Below are 26091 nucleotides of genomic sequence, written 5' to 3' on the forward strand. Positions count from 1 at the left end.
AGAAGAAAGATACTAAAGTTGTGGCATGGCTGTGTAAAATGGTGTTATCTGTTTTGTGAAATCCCACAGAGGGAAGAAACTACATTTGTAATTTGGAAGAAAATGGAAAAGCTACTGTCTGTTTCATTTAAAATTCATGTGTAATGAATTAAATCTATTCTTTCATATATATCTTTTCTCCCAGTTGCATGGATTACTGAAAATGCAATTAAATGGTACTGAAAATCATCAGAATATCATTAAAAATACTCTGAAACCTGTGGATAGGGAGGGTCAGCTGTATAGGAAATACTGAAGGAAACAGAGGGAGCTTTTGAGGAACAGATAATATGGCTATGACAAAAAGCATGGAAAGAGACATTTGATTTTGGAAATCCCTTATTATCTATAGGATGTTACTGAATGAGCAGCTTTACATGCAGTGTGTTTGCCACAGAAATAGGTTCTGGCGTGTGCCAATGTGATTAAGTACCCTATTCATCTTTGTCAGTCATGGCCCTTCAAAGACTGATTTCAAAGAATTGCTTGTTATGAGGAGGAGGACAGGAGGAAACATTTGAAAGAACAAATGATTAATGGCATTGTTACTGAAGCTTGTAGCTATTATGCAAAACCTACAGTGTTTGTGCGAAAAAAATGGGAACAACTGGAATATCCGTGGATTTCCTCATTCTGAATCTTTAACCTAAAATACATTAACCTAACAAGCCACATATTGAAAATAAACGATTTCATGGCTAGATAGGAAGTGGTGCTTAGTGTTGTTTCTAGCTACACATTTCACTGGGAATAGTAATGAGCTAATATCATTTCTGTTCATAAATTATAATATTTGGTTATCAGATGCAACCTGTTAATAGAGAATAAAACTCATGGAGAATGAGACCTTCAGTAATACACAGTAGTTTTTATCAGTTTATGAGATTTTCATTAGCCAAGAGATTTTGAAACTCTATGCCATGGGTACGTTGAATTAACATGGATAAATGAAAAAAAAAATCTATTTTGTACTATATGTACAATATAACCTTACTTTTGTAACAACAATACCTAACACATGTTGGGGACTATACATGTATGTATAATATACATACAATCATAGAAATATATTTTGGAACTGCCTTCCAACTGTGGTATATCTGTGACTTATACTGTGGTAATCTATGGCTTATTGGCTTCAGGATTGGATTGAGAGTACTTTGGGAAAAGATGACTTATTTTTTTTTTACTTGATATTCTTTAGAAAGTGAGAACTTCTAGAAAGGGACAGAATTATTGAAATCTTCCTTGTTGTAACAGATAGGATAAAAAATAAAATCACATGATTTATAATATTCACATTGAAGAAACAGCAGTCTTCTTCATTGCCAAAAGGCTGAGAATGGTGTATTGGCCCTTAGGTAAAAAAAGGAAAGAGGGATATTTAACAAAATTATGGTTGCCAGTAAGAACAAAAAGGATCCTAGCTTCATTTTCTGGGTAAGATCCTGCAAGTATAATTGTGTTTCTTAAGACTTTTTAGGTCATCGCTACTCACCTTCAAACAAGTCACAGAAATGGTGGTATTATCAACTATCTGGATATGATTGATGTTATGCATTCAAGTGTCAATTCTACCAAACATCTATGAAATAGGTGAGATATATAGTACCAATAGAAAGACTAAATATGATCCTGGAAAGTACTTTTTCATGATTGTACTTACACATATTGTGCTTTACAGGGACTTAGAAATATCATTCTGGCTTACTACAGAGGAAGGGGTGATTATGCCATTTTCACAAAACATTTTCTCTGGTGTACAGTGTCAGCCTATTATATTGCTAGTAAGAAAGACGAAGAAAAGGTGAGACAAGGCCATGGAAGGGGCAAAGATGACGGAGACTGCTTGGCGTTATTTACCATCTTACAAAATTTCTGCACTGTGAAGACCAGGTATACTTGTTAAAAAGGGCAGATATTTGGCAGAAATTTAATTTTAAAGCAATGTATCATCAGTCTTATCTAGTCAGGACATCCTAGTTAATTCAAAGAGAAGGAATTTAAAACATGAATTTTTTTCCCCTGAAGTATTAGAATGATGGAGGAGTAAAAGGGGAAGAGAATATGCATAATTATCACTTACTGCTGGAAACTACTATTACCTCTTTGGCTAGAGGGGCAAAAGGCAGTGACCCAGAGCCTTATAATGGCATGCTGCCGTGGCCACTTCTGCTGTTCAAATTACTGACTTTCCATTTTTCAGCAACGCTTGAGTCACACGCCTCCTGATGCTAAGAAACCTTGGCGCCCACAGGCGAACTGAAGCCCCTGGACTCATCTAGGCCATTGATGGAGTCCACATTTCAGTTGCTACTATGGCATTGCCTGTTGCTGGAGCCAGTAAGCACTGTGCTGCTGAGTCTGCTGAACTAGCTCTGCTGCTGCTGCCGGAGCCAGAAGCAGAAGAGGGGGAAAATGCCTTTTCTCCTCTTGCTTTTAATTTCCTACCAGGATCTCTCATTGACAGGACCTACTGGAGTCACATAGCATTGGGTTCTACAGAATTTCAGCTACATCTTGTTTTAGTTTATTCAGTAAGCATATATTGAGTGTTTACACTGTGCTAGATTTATTTTTAAGCATTGGAGACTCCAAAGTGTATAGACAAGACAAAAGTCTGCCTCTGTGGTACTCAATCATTAGGAGAGTGAGCAAGAAAACAATTCCATATATAAATTACTATAATGTAATGTAATGAAAAGGACTAAGAAGAAAGAAATGAATAAAATACTCTTATAAAAGTTAAAGACATATCGGTGAAGTCGTGGCAGAGTTGAGGGAGTCCACCTGATAAAGTAGTATTTGAGCAAACTTCTGAAGAAAATGGATTCTGAGCCATCTAGGGATCTGCAGAAGGGTGTTCTTGGGAAAGGTGTAACCTGGTACAGAGCCCTTCAAGCTCGGATGATTGGCAAGTACGAGACCAAACATGGAAGCCAACATGGCTGGTGCAGAGAGGCAAAGGCAAGTGCGGTAGTGGTTGAGGACAAAGAGGTGTCGACACGTTCTCCTTCGCCTGATCTGGGAAGCAATGTGAATCTCTTATGTGTGATTTTCGTCTATGGATCAGTGTTTATATGTTATATTTTTACACTGTGTAATTTTTATGTTAATAAACAAAATGGGGAATGGGATAGTTGATGTTGATTTAAACGTCAGAAGACTATTCTTATTTTTAATGGGACCGTTGAGTGTTTGTTACTTAACAAACTTTAAAAATACTCATTAAAAAGTTTTTGTCCCAAATTATCATCATAACTTCATACTATTATAATAATTTTTAAAACAATTTTAGAGAAATAGTTAAGAAAACTATTAGCGATAAATGTTTTTGTTGAAGTTCATTTTATTGAAAATTCTGAAGGAGACTGCATTAATAACAAGTAGCCCTTTTGATTTAGGTATTCTATGGATCCTCTTTGAAAAATGTTGTTCAGAAGGTACAGCAGATATGTATAGATATTTGTCACAGTTTTAGCAATGGTAATATTTCTCAATTTGATGTACAGGATGGTGATATGCATAAGCTTCTGGTAAATAAGAAAGTTACCTATCAAATTAAAACTGTATTTCACTTGTCAAATTAAAATTGTGAGCAGACAACACTGATAAAGGACCTTGATACCAGTATCCTTGTTTATGCTGATAGCTGTTGTACACATTGAAAAGCAAATACATTCCAGAAGCCCTAAAAGCAATAACAGCAGCCAAGTATTCTTTCCTGGTATTACTATTTATGAGACTCTTGCCAAAGGAATGCAAAAAGAGTACATGCGACGTGTGCTTTAAAATGTTAATTGCCTAGTTATTTAAGATTTCTAAGAGAACAAAGAAAAAATGGCTTTAGAATTCAAAGTACATTCTTTGGTGAATATACTTATGCTATTGCAAATAGAATTTCCTCAAATTATAGATGTTTTGTGATGACTTGGGTCTATTAAAAACCAGCTTCTTAAGATCTTTTCTCCTCTGTAAAAAAGATCCAATTTTATGGAAATATTTTGTTTTAAAATTCTTTTTAATAGAATAGAAAATGTCACTTTTTGGGGTCTTTTTCTTGTAATTTTAATATTCAGAATTATTAGTCTTATTATGGAATTTTTTTCTTTCCATGGCACTTGGCTTAATCATCTAACATTCTGAATTCCTCTAATTATCTATGAAAATACAGATTTTAAAAAATCATATGGAATATTATGTCTTTATGCAAAGACAATCAATATGAATGAAATTAAGCTAAAAGTTATAAACCTTATCTAAACCAAACTAAGTATCTCACAATTCTACAACACTGGATTCTAGGATAGTAAATGTGCCTGAACTGAACTATCTCCTGTGTTTTGTCACTTGTGGAAAAGCTTGTGACTTAGAAAAGATTGAAACTATGGAGACTATTAATTATTCTCATTAGGTTTTTCTTACTATTTTAAGAATCACCAAGAGTGACAACCTCTGCAGATGCAAAAGAAATTGATGTTATTTGTGGATCTTTTAACTATAGTAAACTTATAGGCTATGAGAATTTTATTATAGATTACCTATACTTTGCAGAATCTCATAATTTAAGATTTTGAAATTGAAATAACATTGTAAGTACATAGTAAACAAAGCAGGTAATGTATGTGCATGTGCTCATGTGTACTCATGTATATAGATTTGTATGTCAAAACTCAAAACTATGGCAACAACTTTTTCTCCAAATATTGTGTAAATCTGCATATGATAGGTCTGCTGAGTACAGATAACATGGAGAATTCATTGAGAAACCCAGGAAATTACTAAAAATGTTATTTTTCCTTTCCTGTTTAAAAAAACTGAATTATCCATATTTTATATATATCTATATAGATATCTATATAGATATCTATATAGATATATATAATTTTATTTTACTTTAGTTGTATGCTGTATCTGGCATTTCACCCCATGTGATCCCTCCCCACCCTTCCCTCCCTCCCCACCCTCTGCTGTCTCTCCTGTACCCCCACCAACTGCCCCCAGTGTGTGATGCTCCTCTCACTGAGTCCACATGTTCTCATTGTTCAACACCCACCTATGAGTGAGAATAAATGGTGTTTTCCCAACACCATTTATTAAACGTGGAATTCTTTCCCCATTGCTTGTTTTTGTTGGGTTTGTCATAGATCACATGCGGTGTTTGGCTTTCTGGTCTTGTGTTGGTTTGCTGAGAATGATGATTTCCAGATTCATCCAAGTCCCTACAAAGGACACAAACTCATCATTTTCTATGGCTGCAGAGTATTCCATGGTGTATATGTACCACATTTTCTTTGTCCAATCTATCATTGAAGGCCATTTGGGTTGGTTCCAGGTCTTTGCTATCGTACACAGGGCTGCAGTGAACATATGTGTGCATGTGTCTTTAAAGTAGAACGATTTATAGTTCTTTGGGTATATACCCAGTAATGGGATTGCTGGGTCAAATGGAATTACTATTTCTAGATCCTTGAGGAATCGCCACACTGTCTTCCACAATGCTTGAACTAATTTACACTCCTACCAACTATGTCAGAGTGTTCCTATTTCTCCACATCCTCTCCAGCATCTGTTGTCTCCAGATTTTTTAATGATTGCCGTTCCAACTGGCGTGAGGTGGTATCTCAATGTGGTTTTGATTTGCATTTCTCTAATGACCAGTGATGATGAGCATTTTTTCATGTGTTTGCTTGTTGGTCTCATATTATGTCTTCTTTTGAAAAGTGTCTGGTCATATTCTTCACACACTCTTGAATGAAGTTGTTTGCTTTTTTTCTTGTATATCTGTTTTAGTCCTTTGTAGATTCTGGATATCAGCCCTTTGTCAGATGGATAGATTGCAAAAATTTTTTCCCATTCTGTTGGTTGCCGATTTGCTCTAATGATGGTTTCTTTTGCTGTACAGAAGTTCTGAATTTTAATTAGATCCCATTTATATATCTAGGCTTTTATTGCCATTGCTTTTGGTGTTTTAGTCATGAAGTCCTTTCCTATGCCTATGTCCTGGATGGGTTTGCCTATGTTTTCTTCTATTGTTTTTATGGTCTTAGGGCTTATGTTTAAATCTTTAATCCATCTGGAGTTAATTTTAGTGTAAGGTGACAGGTAGGGGTCCAGTTTCTGCTTTCTGCACATTGCTAGCCAGTTTTCCCAACACCGTTTATTAAACATGGAGTCCTTTCCCCATTGTTTGTCTTTGTTGGGTTTGTCAAAGACCAGATGGTTGTAGATGTGTGGTGTTGCTTCTGGGGCCCCAGTTCTGTTCCATAAAAATATGGAACGCTTCACGAATTTGCATGTTATCCTTGCACAGGGGCCATGCTAGTCTTCTCTGTATCATTCCGATTTTAGTATATGTGCTGCCAAAGCGAGCACTGTCCATATTCTTTTATCAAGAAATTGCTAAGCAGATTGCAAGAGAGAGAAGTAGGAGACAAGGTAACTTCCATTCCCCTGCTTTCTCTTTCTCTCTCTCTCTCTCTCTCTCTCTCTCTCTCTCTCTGTGTGTGTGTGTGTGTGTGTGTCTGTTTTTACTTTTCTTTCTGCAGATCTGCAGTCTCAGATTTCCTCTCTGTTCTGAGACTAGCATTGTATGTGAAGTGCGTCAAGTGTCAACCATCTTTGGTAAGTTCACTTAAGTTCAGGCTTCTGTCTTCCCTGGTTCTCAGTTTCTTTGCTCTTGGAACCCCATTCTTCATACTGTAGCACCTACTCCACAATGTATCAAGCTCCTCTTGTGTCACTTACTTCCCAGTTGGGCATCTTGAACACCCTTCCAACAAGTGAACTCATTGGATTACAGATATGGCAAATTCAGACGTCTTGACATGTCATGTGTCCCTGTGCTCTATTGTATCTTATTTAGAATATCTTTGTGTCTCTGCACTTTTGTTCACAGTTTTCAACCATATCATTTGTTCTTTGTCGTATTTTTCTGTGTTGCTCACTGTGGTCAATGAGACTACATAACAGCAGCAGAATCTCATAGTAGGTGGCTTAGAACAGCCATTGGGTAAAGAGGTAGATCTTTAAGATCACCTTTTCTCTGGAAAGTTAAGCCTAGAGTCTGGGAACGTAGAACAGAAATTGGTCACTAGAGGTAAAGGAGAAATCAGACCAAGGGTAGAGGGAAGGATGGAGATAAAAAAAGGACACAGGTTTCTGTAAGGATTGGATTTAGGTTTGCAAAACACTAATTTCCAGATAAATGATCTCTGGAATTTTGGTGGGAGTGGAGAATAATGAAGGAGAAGGGATTTGGGTTCTAAGAGATATTAATGGAGAAAAGTAGGTCCCCTAAATTGACATTTATAAAAGAGGACTTCTACCACTTGCCCTGCTTTCCTGATGAACTATTATGGTCATAATGAAAGGATATGCAGAAATTAAAAAACATATTCAACGGGCATGTCTTTGATTTCCGTTATATAATTCTTTAAGATGCGTTTAGCACTTTCTTGAAGATTTTACTTAAACACAAGTTGATGGTTTCCTTGAATCAAAGTATTTTAAGATTAGCTATTTATTTTATCTTAGTTATTTATTAATATTTATTGTGTATTGTGTTCAAGGGGCTGTTAAAGGTGTTATTTATTATATACTCCACTGAAAAGAATGCTTTTATGTCTTTTGATTATTCTGATCATGATTATAGAAAACTTAAAAACTAGGATTTATTAATTGCTTGTGGCTTACAACTATTTCTAGACCTTTTCTTATTGTTAATTACTAGGAAAAAAAACTCATTTTGATATTTCTCTCATTTTCTAATTGCCTTAGTTTTATTTTTATTTGCATTGATATTGCATCTTTTGTATGCAACTTATATTTGCATTGGTACTCGTAATAATTTAGAGACATTTAATATTTAGTAAAAAATGTCAAGTTTTAGAAAAGATATAGGTATATTTCATGTTTTAAATTCAACTTGTAGTACTTAATGATTATTTTATTATTGACTTTAAGCTATTTAGTAGCGTCTCCCCAAACTCATATATATATAGTGTAATTTGACAAAATAATTTACAATGGATCTTGAGTTATACAACCTTAGGAAATTGTCAGAAGTTCATAGTACCCTTCAAATAAATAGATTAAGATCAGCTTTTCTTTTCTTTCTCTATGAGTTTATATATATATATATGTTTATAATATACATTCATGCATTGCTTAGTGATGGAATATATTCTGAGAAATTGATCATTAGCAATTTTGGTTATTGTATGAACATCATGGAGTGTACTTACACAAATCTAGATGGTATAGCTGGTACACATCTAGGCTGTATGATACAGCTTTTTGCTTGTAGGCTGGAAACTTGTGTGGCATGTTACTGTATGGAATATTATAGGCAGTTGTAACACAATGGTAAGTATTTGTATCTCTAAACATAGACGAGGTACACTAAGCCATGTAATATGCACAAATTAAAATGGTATGCTGTACAGGAAGCTCCATTATAATAGTATAGGATTACCACTACACAGGCAGTCAATCACTGACTGAAATACCATTACGCGGAGCGTGACTGTGATTTAATTCCAAAGGTCCACTTAGACTTGTTAATTTAACTACTAACTTTTTCTGTATTATAAGAATAAAACTGAATAACAGCAGAGTTTTGCAAAATGTTTCATGTAATTTACCAGGGATTTTCCATGCCCTTTCACCAGTGAGAGCGTGTGACAAACTAAAATACTGATCTATAGCTTCTTTATATGCTTGAATTTAACATCATATACTTCTCATCTTTTTTTGTACTTGGATGGCTTATTATTAGTTCTCATTTGAGGTCAGTAAGGCAAAATTACATGTTTTCATATGTTTCCATGCTGATTATAGTGGTTTTCATTTTATATTCCAGGTTATGCATATGCTCTTTGTGCTGAGAACTTTCTAGCCATTGTTAACTGAGTGAGTCAATTAATTGCAATGGAATTTAGGGACAACTGAGCGAGGGAGTTTTTGGATGAGAGGATTTTTTTTTTAAAGAAGGGGAAGTAGATATTTGCATTCCTCTTAAACTGTTTTAATAATAATAATAACAACGATATTCTCTGTGTTCCTATTAGTGTAAACTGTTGATGAGTTTGAAAGTCAAAGCTATTTGGACTTATTTGGAGGCACTGTGAGATGAAGGGATCATCCTAATCTGGTTTTACGGGAATAGCTTCATTGGAGTTCATCTGCTATGGGCCAGATATACAGTTTTCAGAGATTTGTAGAGTAGTTGAGGCAGTTGAGAAAGTTAGAGAACAGAAGCCAAAGGTTTATTTTTCTTTATATTGATTCAATTAGTGAGAAATGTAATCTTTAGGGTTTTAATGATAGATACATAGAGATGTAGACAAATAAATCCATATGATATTTTTCATGTTAATTTAACTGGTTATTTTGGCTTTCTTCTTAAAGATAATGTTCGGAAAGATTTTTAAAGATGAGCAAAGAGTCATATTAACTTATTAGAGAATTTGTTTTTAAACTAATATACTAATTAGTGTAGATGAAGATTATTTGGGCACACCTCTTAGATAAATAAGAAAACAACAACAATATTTTAATTTCTTAAACTAGTCCAGTAGATTCATCATCTTTGAAATAGTTTTGAAAGCCAGATGTCGGCAAAAAATTCTGGCATAAATAACAACGTGTGAGTTACTTACCATTGTTAAAAATCTTCTAATATTAGTTTGATTTTTTTATTTTCTAGTAACTCCTTATCATTGGCATTTGGGGATGACAGTAACCATGTATGAGATTTTAAACCAACTATACAATGTGTGTATAATTGTAATAAAAATAAGAGTACACATCTGGGGTTCACTTACTGAATTTGTTTATATTTTACTTTTTTCCAAAAGGATATGAATCAACTGGTCATTACACTGTGTTTGCTGTGTAAATATGTTCATAATTTTGAAACTAAATATAGAATAAAGATATTCAAAATAGTACATCTTATGAGAAAGCCTTATAGTGCCTTATGGTGTTCAGTATATATTTGTTATATAAATGAGTGAATGAAGCCAAAAGACATATTAAGTGAGCAAGTGGAACATCTTGGTCTAAAACTTCAACTTTCTTAACCAGCAATTCTGGACCAGAATTATAAATGTTGTCTTTGCTTCTGACTTTATGCTTGACCTTAAGCAAGGTTCTGTGTGTCTCTGAGCATATATTTCTTCAATTATAAAATGTGGGAGTTGGCCTACATGTAATCTAAACTTCCGCCTTTCTGTTTGGTGGTGTGACTGGCCATTTGTGCTTACACAGTTGCAAAAATAGCTTGTTAACTACTGAGGTTGCCCAGTCTCTGGAAAACTCTGAATGCCAGTATAGTCTTTCTTATATTGAGATAAAATTCTGTCTCAGTTGTATATTGTTCACAAATGTACTAGGTATGCCTTCAACATATTCATAGAAACGATTGATGGAAATAGTATATAAGACAACACAGAGCATTGTGTTACGGTTAAATTTTTTTTAGCAGCAACAACAAAAATAATGCATCTAATTGCTGAGGCAGCAAATGTAGAAGTCAGTCTTGATCCCTTTCTACCATCAAATTTTGCTTCCATTTGACCACTTCCTAACAATCTAACCACAACTATCTTAGTCCTTGCCTGGCAGTTGCCTGATAATTGATCTGTCTTCCATTTTTTACCCAATATTCCCTGTAGTAGCCATAATGATGCTTTAAAATGAAATTCTATCACTGTTTTGTTTAAAACCTGCAATCGCTTTATCTCTTGGAGCCAAATTCAGGGGACTCACTATTTCTTGGAATGATCCAAGTGACCAAGTCCAGCATACCTCTCTGACCCAGTCATCAGGGAAACTCTGTTTTTCACTTGGCTACAAACTGTGACGGCTTTTTTCCTATTCCTCGAACTTGGCCTTTAAACCTGTTCTTCTCTTTTCTTCAGTCTTTTCTCAAATGCCATTTAAGCAAAGGCTTGAATAGGGAGGAAAGGATTGAATGATATGAGAAGAGGCTTTACTCAACCTGTCCAAAATAATCTTCCCAATTCATTGTTTATATCCCCTTAACCTCACTTCTTTTCTTACTAGCATTGATAGTTGTGTTTCTTCATATCAGAGTAGGCTCCATGAAGTCTATCTTGTTTAACACTGTGTGTATAATTTCTGTCCCATAGGAGTAGAATAACCATTGGGAAGACCATTGTTTTTTTCTATATATAACATTTTATTCCTGTTGCATTTATATTTTATGTTTCTGAATGCCTTAGGAAATTGTTTACTTTGATATTTTGCTAGAAATATATTGGTGACAGTTTGACGTTTGTATTAAAATCAAGCTATATTTAGGGGGGAAATGCTAATAGCTATTATATTAAAATATTAGGCTTATAAACATTCAACACACATAGTTGGAATTAATAATTATTTAGCTACTATTTTATAACTTTTCTGTTTAATCTGATGAGCATATATTATCAGAAAAATTAAGACATCAGGAATAAATTAAATCTTTTATTGAAAACTCATATTTTGTGGGTATAAGTCAGAAAGTTGATTCTATTTCTGTTCATTCTAATTAATTTTTTAATATTCGGAAACAGTATAATGCCCCATATTAATCTTTATGAAGTTAATCTTACTTTAATAAAAGAATATGGTTATGTTTTTAATGTGGAAAGGTTTAACTTCTTAAGAACACTATTTTAATAGAAAAAGTTTAGGTAGATATAGTAAAATATGAAAAATACAGACAAGCTTTAACACAGCAGTTGCATTTGAGCATGCCCATGGAATAGAGCAGGGAATGTGACCTTTAGTGGTATTTGTAAAAATTTATTTTTTAAAGCAAAAAAATATGAAATTAATAAAATCAGAGTTTATCATTTGTTTATACATGGTGCTGGGCAAATTCTTGTCTGTCTCATATCATTACTTATAATTTTTGACATGTTTTAAATATTTTTAATAAAATGGAATGTTTTAAAATAAGAATGAATCTATAGCCTAGTAATGGTTGTCTCTATGTATAACTTGAATAAACTTTCTGTTAAAGATAGTGCATTTTTAAAAAACTTTAAATATATTTTAATTTACCTATTTCAGTATATGTATTTAAGTACTTTTCACACATTTTTGATACTATTTTTCTAAAATTGTTTTTTTTTTACCTTCTATTACCTTTTCACAACTGACAGAATATAGCACTTTATGTAACTAAGGAAAAAACATGAAATCTGAAACAGAAAATACCCATCTTAAAAAAATTCAGAGGATTTGGATTGGGCTGGGGCATGAATAAATGAAATACACTTAAAGAGAAAAAAGGCAAGATTCTCTTTTCAAAGTTTCTGTTCTTTTTAAATTTGCCCTTACTGTTAGTTGCATAAATCTTCTCTCTTTTTCTTGATTAAACTCTATTTCTAATTCTATTCAGTTGGTCAATAAATATATATATCCCTTTTATATTGCTGTAAGTGTGGTCTGAATTTCAGTAGCCACCGTAGAGAGGCCTGTCATGTTGAAGTGAATAAAATGACTGCAGTAAACATTCTGAGTAAGCCAGGAACTAATTGCCGATCAATAGTAAAACAACAAGTATGCCATCATGAAATTTGTACCTTAGCAGGAGATATTGAAAAGAAAATAGGAGATTTCAATATTGTGAGAGAAATGCAGTCATGTGAAAAATACTGAAACTGAAATAAGAGAGGAGGCACCGATCTCAAACTTAAGAGTTTAAGAAAGTTTTCTTAGGAGAATTAGCATCTAATTTGGGGACCTGAAGGAAGGGTAGGATTTAGTCAGGCAAAAAGTGGAAAGGCACAGATGTTTTATTTTGTTTGTTTTGAGAAAGGGTCTCACTCTGTCGTCCAGGCTGGAATTAAGTGTCACAATCGCAGATCACCCTAATCTTGAACTCTTGTATTTAAGCAGTCTTCTTGCCTCAGCCTTTTAAGGAACTAGGACGATAGGTGTGTGCTACTGTGCCCAGCTAACATTTTTGTTTTTTTTAAATTTATAGTGATGAGGTTTCACTATGTTGCACAGGCTGGTTTTCAACTTCTGACCTCAAGTTATCCTCCTGCCTTGGCCTTTCAAAATGCTGGGATTCCAGGTATGAGCCACTGTACCTGGCCTTCTGTAAACATATTCACAAGTCTATAAGAAAGAGAGAGAACATAGTAACATAAAAAATTGAAATATTGTTTAATATGCTAGTGGCGTGGTTTTTGAGGGAGAAGCAGTGTAAGGTAGAATTAGAAGAGACTAGTAAAGAATGTGGATTTTAAGGTGGGCATGGTGACTCATACCTGTAATCACAGTACTCTGGGAGGCCAAGGCATGAGGATCACTTGAGGCCAGGAGTTCAAGATCATGCTGGGCCACATAGCGAGACCCTGTACACACACATACACATACACACACACACACACACACACACAAACACAGACCCTGTCTACACATACACAGAGCGAGACCCTGTCTACACACACACACACACACAAACCCTGTCTACACATACACAGAGTGAGACCCTGTCTACACACACACACACACACACACACACACACACCCTGTCTACACATACACAGAGCGAGACCCTGTCTACACACACACACACACACACACACACACACCCTGTCTACACACACAGCGAGACCCTGTCTACACACACACACCACACAGGTGACACGTTTGTGGTACACACACACACACACCCCACACACATGGTGACACATGCCTGTAGTACACACACACACACACACACACACACCACACACGGTGACACATGCCTGTAATGTACACACAGACACACACACCCACACACACACACACACACAAACACACACACACACGGTGACACATGCCTGTAGTCCTAACTAGCTACTCAGGAAGCTAAGGTGGGAGGATTGCTTGAGCTTGGGAGGTCGAAGTTGTAGCAAACTATGATTGTGCTACTGTACTCCAGCCTGTGTGACAGAGTGAAACCCCATCTCAAAAAAAAAAAGTGTAGATTTAATTCTAGGAGAATGACATAATCCAGCCACATTTAAGAAAGATCCCTGTGGCTGTAAATGCTGCTTCATCGTACTTTATATTATGTACTTTTATTTTTTTTTTTCATGGAGGAGCTAATTTTCTAAACTTGGTCATATGCCACTTATATGGTTTTCCTAGCACTGTGACTTAACCTTCATAGCACATTTTATAATTATAATGAAACAATAAACTGTGAGCTGAGATGCTCAGTGTCTGATTCTACCACCTGCATCATAAGATAGTAACATCAAAGTGTCTGGTTTATTGCTGTACTCTCCATGTTTTTTATGTAGTAGTACTCAGTAAGTATGTAATGAAGGTGTAATCTGTAGCAATCTAAGCACCATGAATAAGACAGTTATCAAGATTAATAATTTAGCTAAAGAAAACAAAAATTATTATTGATTTAACCTCCTTTCTTTCTCATTCTTTCTTCTTGAATTGTAGATATCTACCTTTTTCCTTTTCTTAAATATCTACTTAATTGTCTTGATTGATGACAAGTGAATGTTTATTTGGTAAAGTTTTAAGTCATGTAAAAATATTTTTGAAGTATAAAATACGGTTTTAGACAACCATTAATAAATATGATTGTTGTTAAAAATACTATTCCATGATGATAGCACCCATAAATGTACTTATAAAAGTGTCTGCATTCAAGTAGAATCTACTTAGTATTTTGGTTTTCAGAAGGACAAAATTAACTTTGGCTCTTAAAGTTATGGTTTGAACTTAATAGAGATCAAGAGTTCCAGAGAGCCCAAGATAGTTACATTTCATATACAGTTTGAGGATACCACTTCGTCATCTTTGGCACAGGCCGGTGACAACATAGCAGAGTTTAGTAGAGAAAATCCTGTTAAAGAAGGTATTACTAAGAAAGAAGAGAAATCTGAGACGACTCTTCTTTGCTAGCAAATTATGAAAATACATACATAATCTAGAGTAAAGTTGTGTATTTTTATTATTTTCATATGTTTTCTGTTACTGAGACAGAAATTAAAAATGTGTTGAAGAAAATTATCTACATTATTTTGTGAGAAAAGGAGAAAGCTTTAAGGTAATAAAATCAAAATTTACCAAAATTACATATTCAGATTAGTTATTAAAATATGGAGAAAATGTTAGTGACAAAAAGAATACATCTTTATACAGGTAAGTTAATTAAATCTTTTGTCAGTAGTATTTAAATATTCAATATAGGTACCATGATTGAATCTACTTGCTTATCCCAAATTATGGGCATATTAAGGGATGGATTTTTTACAAGCTAAAATGGTGATGAAATAAGGATATGTCATTTTAAAGGAAAACAGGAAAAGAAAGTTAAAGTACCTGGCAAATAACATTAAAAATTTAATGTAAGGAAAATTTTACAAATATTCAAATGTCTGTTTCTTTACTTTTAAGTTGTACATTTCTTTATATGTATGAACTATTTGTATTTTAATGTTAATAAAAGGGTTCATTTCTGTAAGTGGTACATAAAGTAATTTAGGCTATTTTTCTATACCTAAAGTAAGCCATTGTTCTCTAGTGAAAATTATGGAATTACTGGCATAGTGCACAGAAATGATTACAGATTGCTATTATTTGGCTTGAATGGGAGATGATGAGCAGAATAAAATCAAGGAACACATGTTGTTTACCTACTATTTTACCTACACTTTCAAATTTAATTCTCACAAAAATTCTGTCAGTTATTTATTGTTACTCTCCTTTTATAGATAAGGAACCTGAAGCTTACAAAGTGTAAGACAGTATCTTCCATAACATCAGTATCTCTCTTTCAGTAAGGCAGGGTTTAAATAAAAATATGCCTCATTCTAATACATGTGTTTCCCTTTATGCCATATACCTCTAATATGAGGCTGATAATGATAGCAATTGCAGCAGCAGCAGTAATAATTATAGCGATAGCACACCCTTACTGTGCTCATTATGTTCAGGCATTGTTCCTGGCACTTTGTATAAAGTAATTCTATTTAGTTTGAAAAATAACCCTATGAAATAGGTACTGTTTTGTGTCAGTTATATAGATGAGAAAAAAAATCTGGGAAACAGGAGTAACCACCATTGAATGTGTCACAGAGATTTGCGTGATTCCAGAGACGCAAAGTCGTAAAATGCAGGTCTTTAATAAACCAAAATGCTACAGAGGCTTTCCATTTCAATATGGTTTTAAATATATATCATTCTTTTAATAATTTATTATTTAAAATGCTGTTCATTGACTGCTAAAAAGATTATTAAGTATTCAAGTCCTAAAGAAAGAGAAGACACAGAATAGACCAATCCATATTTATGGATGACTAAAGAATGTTGTGGAAATATTTGCACCTCTTGGTCCTAGGGACATGTAAAAGGAGTAATTAAATTTACCTTTTGATTTAGGATCTTGGGACAGGGCCTTTGGAAGGCGATCAGTGTTATAAATGCATGTCTAACTGGAAAACAGAGGGAATTCCTGATACTGATCTATGTAAAACAGAAAGGAGTCATAGCGTAATTGACAATTCTCATAATTATAAATGCAGGGAGTAGTTATCTCCTTTGGGCATCTCCTGTTGGTTTGGTAGCATCTTTACTACTTTTGTTAATATAGTACTATTGTTAGCATTAAACGTCAGGTTGATAAAGACCCTAATGGACTTACCGAACATTTGAGAAAAAAATGCCTGTAATATAGGTGGGGTGCAGAAGTGATTGTGGTTTCCGCCATTGAAAGTAATGGCAAAAACCGCAATTACTTTTGCACCAGTCTAATAGTTTTGAAGACACTGATAGAAAAAAGCAAGGAGCCACAGAAAGAGAAGCAAAAAGATAGGGCTCAGTGTGGAGTGAGTAATGAGTAGATTGAAAGAGCTGCACTCAAAGGGTAGGAAATAAGTTGGGCCTCATATCACAGATTACATAGAAGGTTATTCTTTTGATTAAAAAGATTTATTAGTACTTGAGAATATCATTATTATACGTCTTCAGAACAAAGTGTCATGAGTTCAAAATACTAGTCCATCAGGAAATATAAGAAGCCCAAGCAAATGGCAAAGACCTAATTTGAATAACAATAGAATTTGCAGAATGAGAAATCAAATATTTTATTCATTGACTTATGTAGTTTAATGCCGGGTAGTCTCCAAAGTGTGAAAGATTTAGTATTTGTGAATCACTGCTATGCTTTCAGTTGACTGTAGTTTTTGTAATCGCAGCTAAATAATTTACTTTTCTACAAATCTCCATTAATTTTCCTACATAGTATCTTTTAACAGTTTTTTTCCATAGCCAGAATATTGTACATGTTTGCAACCCAGTTAACACACCCACAAATGCACATTTTTTTGGCTGGACGTGGTGGCTGATTACTGTAATACTAGCACTTTGGAAGGCTGAGGCAGGTGGATCACCTGAGGTCAGGAGTTCAAGACCAGTCTGACCAACAAGGTGAAAACCCCATCTCCACTAATAATACAAAAATTATCTGGGCATGGTGGCAGGCACCTGTAGTTCCAGCTACTTGGGAGGCTGAGACAGGAACTGCTTGAACTTGGGGTGTGGAGGTTGCATTGAGCAAAGATAGCATCACTGCGCTGCAACCTGGGTGACAGAGTGAGACTCTGTCTTAAAAAAAAAAAAAAAGGAAACCCTTTTCTTTTTCTTTCGTTCTAGTTTTTATTTTTCTCCCCAATACAATAGAAATGCAAAACACTGTTGAAAAAGCTAAGCTTCCTGAGGTCTCCACCTTCCCATCTCTGCAGGAAGCAGTGAGCCTGCTCCTGTGCCCAGTACACCACTGCTACAACCTACAAACAACTACCATTTGAGAAAATCTACTACACTAAGGCTATCTATAACCAAAGAGTTCATACAGAAACTTGGACCCCTAAAAGCACCCGGAAGCAAAGCCAAACAATCCTACCCAACATTCATCACATTCACACCTTGAAAGGGAAACATGTCTCACCAAACAAAAGTAAATTCAAAAATAAGAAGAGAAGTAAGAAGTGACAGCCTCCCCAGGTGAAAATGAACCAGTGTAAGAACTCCAGCTTCATGAAAAAATGTTATTATGACACTCTGAAAGGATAACACAGGCTTCATAGCAATGGATCCTAACCAAAACGAAAATTTGGAAGTGACAGATAAGGAATTCAAAAGATGGACTGTAGGAAAGCTCAGTAAAATCCAAGAGGAAGTTGAAAACCAGCAACCAAACTTCTGTCTAAAAAATCATGAAACATTACTAACCCTTACTACTTTATATTTTATATATTTTTAGTATCCTCCCTCTACCCCACCCCACCTTGACAATCATGACACACTAAATTATTTTAATAACCTGATCATGATTGAGATTTTCTTTGCAGAGACATTAGAACACAAAAAAAGATTGTAATTTATAGGTGGTAAAAAGTATCTATATGCTAGAGATTTGCTCATATGCTAGGTTAAAATAGATTTTTGAAGGGAAAAAGCAACCAATGGCATATTTTCCAACTGGATAATAATATATTCTAAGTTTACACATTAAACTTTGATGGTCTGATGTTATTAAACATGAAAAAATATACTTTAAATCCTTTGCTTCATGATTTAAATAGTTGTGTTATATTAAGAGAAGTTGTACTGTCAGTGACAGTTAATATAAAAAGGAGTTACTTTTTGGATAAAATTTCTTTTATTATAGAATTCCTTAACCATTCAGTGATGGAAGGCAGTGTGTAAGGCAGCAAAGAGATGGGAGTAGGGAATGCATTTGAAATCATATACACTGCAATTTTATACTGTGCGACCTTTTATAAGTCTGTTTTAAATTGAGTTTTAATACTATTTATTTAAAGTAATTTATAGTTGGTTTTAATAGTATTTTATGGGAAAAATATGCATTTAAAACCTGGGCTTTAAGTATGTACAAAACATATAGGAAGATATCATTGTATTTTTTAAATAGATGCTTGAGGTATGTGCTAGAAACTCTTTGCAAAGGGATTTTGATACAGAGCATTTAGTACAAGCTCTCATAAAGAAAGTTAATGTTTGAACTTAAAAGTAAATGAGTAAATGAGAGAAAACTTTTACAGTTTCATTTTAGTTCTAACCTATTTGAAAAAAAAATTTATAGCTATAAAACTTAAATTGCTTATGTCACTGAGACTGTAATATTTTATACAATCTATAGCAGAGAAATTAGTTTCTTTTGAAATCTTAAGTTATAATCGAGTATCTTATAGTTAAGCATAAGTTGTCATGATTTCTTTAATACCTTCAAAATTAACTACAAAAGCAAATTTTATAGTTAACATAAAATCAAATGTTACTCTTATTGACTGTTATTCATAAATAAAATGTGGGCAACCATGGAACATAGCCACTTTTAATAAATGTGTAATGGAAAAAAGTCTCTTTGCTATGTTGCATGATATGTTGTACTTTTAATGTTAATATCAGTAGAAATAAATAGATCATCTGTTAGTATATACTAAAGTGAAAACCAGGAAAATATGAAGTATGAACTTCAAAATTAGAAAAACTTTTCAATAATGACAAAAGGACATAGATTTAAGTTTGAGAACATGGATTAAATGTATACATGTGTGCATAAAATGTAAAATAAAAGAAGCTTTAGGAAGAAGTCTAGTACAGTTTGTGACAGGATAATAGATTCCATAGAAATTCATAAAAGTACATTGATATTACCTACCAAGGAATGTTGTCTCTTGCTTAAAAATGACTCATTTAGTGACTTCATTTAATTTAGCTTTAGGGAATATTTTTTATATTTATATCTATTTCAATAAGAGAAACCATCTTTTTTCAGTCTACTGAGGCAGAGGTTATAATTGAGTGTAATAACTTTTAGATATTGGATACTATTTAAAGTTTAGCTATAGAAATCTATGGCTTTAGCCAAAGTAGAAATATGTGTCCATCTCTAATAATACTTTTCTTAATATTTCTTTATTTGACAAATCACTTTGCTGCAAGCTTTTTGTGCTATTAAGTACAGCTGGATTTTTTTCCTTTATTTTTCATTCTGTTAGGTCCAAGAATTATTTAACTTTACAGGAGGAGAAAAGGAGTGCATAAAACTCAGAGTACATTTTTTAGAGCATATCTCAAAAGTTTGAAGTCCTCCTTTGCTATTACCCAGTTATTTTATTCAACTAATGAATTAAAAACAGTTTTAAGTGTTAGAATAAAACCTAAAATCATGTGCTTCTAGAACAAACGACAGCAAACTAAATGACTTTGAAGTAGGCAGAGACTTCTTAAGGACTACTCAAAATACTTGCATTATAAGTCAAGTTAGTGAAAAAGGGCAAGAGAAGTCAATTTTATATTTTGCTTTTAATCATAAGTGGTTGTTAAAGGAAAACAATAACCTTTAGTGAAGCTATTTTGTGCTTCTGTGAATTTTCTTTTTTAGTTATATCTCTTCCTAAAACCAAAGATTTTTGAATTTAAACTTAAGATGAAATCAATTGATAGAAAATGAGACTAATTATGGAAAAAGAAAAGGTGCAGCAGATTTAAGGGCATAACATTGATCTGCTTATTAGAAAAATACCTTTTTATTATACTGCAGAGTAGGGAAAGTAGCAAAAAATATTGAGCAAAATGAAAACCTGCATTCGTTTATTCAGTGCACAATGTACTTACTGAATGTTTAGTGCCAAAGACCTGCTATTTCAGGGGTTCTTAAAAGGTGATGTCAGAATTATCTTGGTCAATTAAGTTCTGTTTACAAAAACCAACCTGGAAACGTATTTGTATTTAGATCCTTTTATTGATATGTAAGTCTTTCTTTTGTCATTTAATTATCTGTATTACAGAAACCTGTAAGGATTGTGTGTGTGTGTGTGTGTGTGTGTGTGTGTGTGTGTAAACCTATAACTCATCATATTTTAATATGCATACACACTTTAGGATGTGCATATGTAAATCTGTATATTTGTGTGTTTTGGGGAATCCTCCCAGTCATTTAAATAACTGCATTAAATGGACTTAAACTTGAGTAAAATTTCTTGTTCTCTGCAATGAAGATTTAAATAATTGGAATTCACAGACATCATAGAATAGAAATAATTTGTTCTAGTTTTGAATAGAATTTGAAACACTAGTTTATGTAGCCTTCAAGAAGAAGAAAATTGTATTTAATTCAACGTTGTATAGATTATCAAAGGATACTGCAGGTTATCTTTGCCCAGAATTCTTTAGGACCGTTAATTACCTATGTAAGAAATGAGTTAATTCTCTTGCAGATATCTAAAAATACTGTCTTTGTTTAGATTAATTATGTTATACTTTATAACTGAGTACTATACATATAACTATATCTCAAAAACTATTTAGAAAAATATATATAGCAAAAACTCGATTATGGTAATTGCAGTAGTGGTACATGTGATTTTAATTTTCATTCATTATTGGCAGTATAGTATTACTTTCTGAAAGTCACTAAATGAAAATCAGTAAATGCTTATTTTTCTTTTTCAGATCATACATGCAGCATATTAATTAGGTACACAAATCATCTGACAGTTTTATTCATGATATTAATACTTTTCAAATACATGTTTGATAAAACATTTTTAAAACTTAAAAAGTATCCAGAAAACTTAAACATAAGCATTTAAATCATGCATTTTAATAATTATTGCTTTTCTTCTAAAGTATGTTGTTAAAATAGTCATGGTTATGAATTGGCACAATCTCTCAGTGCCTTCATAAAGTTCCCTTCAGCATAAATGACTGAAGAGTATGGCATAAATTAATCTTCAGAGATAGTTTTGAATTTTTTAAAAAATAAATACCTTTTTTTTAATGACAGAATCTGACTCTCATCCAGGCTGGAGTGCAGTCCTGTGATTCCAGCTCATTGCAACCTCTGCCTCTGGGTTCAAGCAATCTTTCCACCTCAGCCTCCCAACTAGTTGGGACTACAGGCATGTGCCACCATGCCTGGCCAATTTTTGTATTTTTAATAGAGATGGGGTTTCACCATGTTGGCCAGGTGGGTCTCAAACTCTTAACCTCAGGTGATCAGCCCACCTTGGCCTCCCAAAATGTTGTGACAAGCATGAGCCACTGCACCCAACCTAAAAGATTTAACTTTTGTTAACTTTTATGGGTATATTTGTGATAACATAGAACCAGCTTGATGGGGCTGATGTGACAATTTCAATATCTAGAAGAATAATGTGAATCAACTGAAGTTGATTGAAACACATTATTTATATAAAAATCCACAAATCTACCTTAATATCTAGAGAGAAAGAAAAAGATAATGCCAAAACAAAAAGCCTTTTTTAAGAAAAATATTAGCTATTATACCAAATCTTTACCCTGAAAATTTGTAATTAAGGAAAGAATTAAAAACATCTATGTTCATTTTCTAGTAGAAACTCTATTTCTGGTTAACCAGATGGTTCCAGTTGATGAGAGACAGTATTCATTACAGAAAATGCCTCCTGCTAAATAAAGAAGTAATGATAGAATTAGAAACCACCATTTTTCAAAACCTAACAGAATAATTAATTCAGCAAAGATTGTCAAAGAATGGTAAAATCACTAAGTGAAATGTTTGAGGAAAAGAACTGTTCAGATTAGAAAGGAAGAAACAACCAAATGCAAGATGTAGACCTTGATTGGATAGGTAAATTTGAAAATGCATTTTTCAGATAACATTAAAGAATCTATATCAGTTTTATCACATGTGAAAGTGTATTATGGTTATATAAGAAACTGTATTTTTCAAAGAGTCTGACTAAAGCATTTAGAATTAAAATGTTATGATATCTAAAATCTAACAATGATAAAAATGTATAATATTTGTAATTATTAAATCAAAGCAATACAATTCATTCAACTTTTTTTTCCCAACTTTTAAGTTCAGGAGTATATGTGCAGGACGTGCAGGTTTGTTACATAGGCGAACATGTGCCATGGTGGTTTGCTGCACAAATTATTCCACCACCTATATATTAAGCCCAGCATCCATTAGCTATTCTTCTGGATGCTCTCTCTCTCCCCAAGTCCCACTTTACAGGCTCCAGTATGTGTTGTTTCTCCACGTGTCCATGTGTTCCCATCATTTATCTCTGACTTTTAAGTGAGAACATGCAGTATTTGGTTTTCTGTTTGTGTGTTAGTTTGCTGAGGATGATGGCTTCCAATTCCATTCATGTCCTGCAAAGGACATGATCTCATTCATTTCTATGGCCGCATAGTATTCTGTGGTGAATATGTAACACCTATTCTTTATCTAGTCTATCATTGATGAGCACTTAGTTTGATTCCGTGTCTTTGCTATTGTGAATAGTGCTGCAGTGAACAAATGCATACATGTGTCTTTATAATAGAATGACTTACATTCCTTTGGGTATATACCCATTTATGGGATTGCTGGATCAAATGGTATTTCTGCCTCTAGATCTTTGAGGAATTGCCACACTGTATTCCACATTGGTTGAACTGATTTACACTCCCACCAAAAATAAAAAAAAAATCATTTCTTTTTCACTACAGCCTAGCTAGCATCTGATATTTTTTGACTTTTTAAATAATTGGCATTCTGATTGGCATGAGTGGTTATCATTGTGGTTTTGATTTGCATTTCTCTAATGATCAGTGATGTTGAAAAGTTTTTTCCATATAACTGCTGGCAGCATGTATGTCTTCTTTTGAGAGGTGTGTGTTCATGGCTTTTGCCCATTTTTTAATGTTTTTATTTCTTTAATTTTTCAAGTATCTTGTAGATGCTGGATGTTAGACCTTTGTCACATAGACAGATTGCAAAAAAGTTACCTCTTCTCAAGAAGTATTTGACTTATGAAAATTTATGTGGAAAATGGGTTTTGCTTTTCTACCACATTGTCAGGCTGCAAATTTTCTAAACTTTTTTATTCTTTTCTTTTAAACATAAATTCCAGTTTCAGATAATCTCTCTCCATTTCAAAGTTCCACAGATCTCTAGGGTGGAAAATACTGCTAGGCTCTTTGCTAAAGGATGGTAAGAGTGACCTTTTCTCCAGTTCCCAATTATGTTCTCATCTTGATCTGACCACCTCAGCCTGGACTTCATTATCCAAATCATTATCAGATTTTGGTGAAAACCATTCAATATGTCTCTAGGAAGTTCCAAACTTTCCCTCATCTCCTTGTTACCCTGTTCCAAAGTCACTTCCACATTTTCAGGTTATCTTTATATCAATGTCCCACTCCTGGTACCAATTTCCTGTATTTGTCCATTTTCATACTGCTATAAAGATACTACCTGAGACTTGGTAATTTATAAACAAAAGAAGTTTAATTGTCTCACAATTCTACATGGCAGACCTCAGAAAACTTTCAGTCATGGCAGAAGGGGAAACAGATACATCTTAAATGGCAGCAGGCAAGAGAGCAAATATGTGTAGAAGGAACATCAAACATAGAACTATCTGACCCCATGAGAAGTCAGTCACTATCAGGAGAACAGCATTGGGGAAATCACCTCCATGACCCAGTCACCTCCCCCAGGGTCCTTCCATGGACATGTGGAGATTATGTAGATTATAATTCAGATGAGATTTGCATGGGAACACAGAGCCAGACTATATCAGTTCTCTAGTCCTTTTAGTTGTGATGTTAGGTTGTTAGCTTAAGATCTTCCTAGCTTTTTGATATGACCATTTATTGCTATAAATTTACCTCTTAACAGTGCTTTAGCTGCATCCCAGAGATTCTGATATATTAGCTCTTTGTTACCATTAGTTTTAAAGAACTTGATTTTTGCCTTAATTTCATTAATTACCTAAGAGTCATTCAGGAGCAGGTTGTTCAATTTTCATGTAATAGTGTAGTTTTGAGTGTGTTTCTTAATAGTTAGTTCTGACCTGGTTACACTGTGGTCTGAGAGACAGTTTGTTAGGATTTCAGTTCTTTTGCATTTGCTTTGGAGTGTTTTACTACTGATTGTGTGTCAATTTTAGAATAAGTGCTATGTGGTGATGAAAAGAATGTATATTCTTTTATTTTTGGATGGAGAGTTCTGTAGACATTTATGAAGTCCACTTGACTCAGAGCTGAGTTCAGGTCCTGAATTATAATTTTCTGTGTTGATGATTTGTTTAATATTGTCAGTGGGGTGTTAAAGTTTCCCACTATTATTGTGTGGGAGTCTGAGTCTCTTTGAAGGTCTCTAAGAACTTGCTTTGTGAATCTAGAGGCTGCTACATTGGGTCCATATATATTTAGGATAGCACTTCTTGTTGGATTGAACCCTTTACCATTATGTAATGCCCTTCTTTGTCTTTTTTGATCTTTGTTAGGTTAAGGTCTGTTTTACCAAGATTTAGGACTACAACACCTGTTTTTTTCTGTTTTCCATTTGGTTAATTATCTTCAATCTCAATATTTTGAGTCTTTGTATACCTTTGCATGTGAGATAATCTCTTGAAGACAACATATGTGGGTCTTGGTGTTTTATCCAACTTAAAGATGACATACCAGTGGGTCTCAGCTTTTTACTCAAAAGCCCAAGCTGTACCTTGGCCTCTTTTTGCCATGACTGGAGCTGAAGTGCTTAGGATTTAGGCTACTAAGTCCTGCAGCCATTCTATGTCTTTTAATTGGAACATTTAGCCCATTTTCTTTTAAGGTTAGTACTTTATATGTGGATTTGATACTGCCATCATGATGCTAGCCAGTTATTTTGCAGACTTGTGTATATGATTGCTTCGTAGTGTTGCTGCTTTGTGTCCTGCAATGTGTTTTTATAGTAGTTGCTAATGGGTTTTCCTTCCATATTTAGTGCTTACTTCAGGAGCTCTTGCAAGGCAGGTCTCGTTATGATGAATTCCCTCGGCATTTGTTTATCTGAAAAGGATTGTATTTTTCCTTCAGTTACGAAGCTTAGTTTGGACAGATATGAAATGCTGGGTTGGCAATTTTCTTTTTTAAATATTGGTCCCCACTCTCTTCTGGCTTGTAGGGTTTCTGCTGAGAGGTCTGCTGTTAGTCTCTTGGGCTTCCCTTTCTAGGTGACCTGGC

General features: G+C 34.0%; 1 protein-coding gene and 1 non-coding gene across 7 annotated transcripts in view; one reads left to right on the forward strand and one right to left on the reverse strand.

Annotated features, from left to right (window-relative positions):
* EPHA6 (EPH receptor A6) overlaps positions 1–26091 on the forward strand; it is a 986592-nt gene that overhangs the window by 99770 nt on the left and 860731 nt on the right. The window lies entirely within an intron of this gene.
* Positions 6308–6414, reverse strand: LOC120368497 (U6 spliceosomal RNA). The gene has a single exon (XR_005582608.1). It is a non-coding gene; the product is annotated as a U6 spliceosomal RNA (small nuclear RNA).

The sequence above is a fragment of the Saimiri boliviensis genome, chromosome 18 (genome assembly GCF_048565385.1).
Source record: "Saimiri boliviensis isolate mSaiBol1 chromosome 18, mSaiBol1.pri, whole genome shotgun sequence".
NCBI lineage: Eukaryota > Metazoa > Chordata > Mammalia > Primates > Cebidae > Saimiri > Saimiri boliviensis.